Source organism: Pyxicephalus adspersus, unplaced genomic scaffold (genome assembly GCF_032062135.1).
Source record: "Pyxicephalus adspersus unplaced genomic scaffold, UCB_Pads_2.0 Sca8063, whole genome shotgun sequence".
Classification (NCBI taxonomy): domain Eukaryota; kingdom Metazoa; phylum Chordata; class Amphibia; order Anura; family Pyxicephalidae; genus Pyxicephalus; species Pyxicephalus adspersus.
Genome location: NW_027325062.1, coordinates 1 through 1,000, shown reverse-complemented (window position 1 = coordinate 1,000; position 1,000 = coordinate 1). Strand labels below are relative to the sequence as shown.

The 1,000-nt window shown below is 37.4% G+C and overlaps 1 long non-coding RNA gene across 1 annotated transcript; it reads left to right on the top strand.

Moving 5' to 3' along the window:
* Window positions 1–83: 83 nt before the first annotated feature.
* LOC140321531 (uncharacterized) lies at window positions 84–693 on the top strand. Its single transcript, XR_011918975.1, has 2 exons — window positions 84–203; window positions 584–693. It is a non-coding gene; the product is annotated as an uncharacterized lncRNA (long non-coding RNA).
* The last annotated feature ends 307 nt before the right edge of the window (window positions 694–1,000 follow it).

The window sequence follows — 1,000 nt, the reverse complement described above, 5'->3', positions numbered from 1 at the left end:
TAAATTTAGTAAATAAATAAAATATTACTATTTTTTGCTGTAAGTTAAATCATATTCTTCCCTATTTGAACCCATCCAATCTTTTTATTTTGCTACAGTGCCCTAAAGTTGTGAACGACAAAATGATTACTCAGTGGGATATTCCTGCCTTTAATGGAATCGTACATATTATTCACGGACCATTGTCTGCACCACCTTTACAGGTAAATAAACCTTACGGTATGCATATGACTGCTCAAATTGCGATATGTCCTAAGAACTTGGGGCAGCGTTGTGTTTTAGGCCCGCAAGTGTTTAACTTTGGATTTACTGACATCAAATGGCAAACGGTGCGTTTAGGTCCTGCGGGGGCTTTATTTCACTAAATAGTTTGGTGTCATCTACAAACATAGAAATAGTGCTAATATTAAAAAAGAATTCAGAATTCTTTTTTGACCAATCGCTGAACCCTGGGGTTCATCACTGCAAACTCTAAACATCGGTTATGTAGTAACCTCGGTGGCAACGGCAGCATTTGTTTTTTTTCTGAAATTTATGTCATTACAAACAAAAACTAATTTTTTAATGTGGTTTGTCTTTTTAGGAAATTACAGACAGCCAGATATCGCATCCTATAACTCTAGGACTGGTCACGGTATCGGTGATTGCACTAATCGCCGCTTCTGTCGGTTACCTCTTCTACCGAAAACAGAATGACGGTTTCCACTTCAGACATTTCAAGGTTTGTTAAAAGTGAATCGTTCACATTTTTTTTTTTTTCTCTATATGAACTTTGGGATGGCATGTGTTGTCATCAAGCTGGTTTTGTGGCTCAATAACTTTGGGTAAGTTTTGAATATACATGGGAGGCCTCCACAATCAAACCAGGGATATATGGTGGCCCCAACCCAGTCAATGCAAGTTCAGGTTTAGAGACATGCATAGGGCATGTGCATACTAATGTACCAAAGACATAAATCTAAGGAATATACCTGTATTTCAATGCATTTTGTTTAGAAGG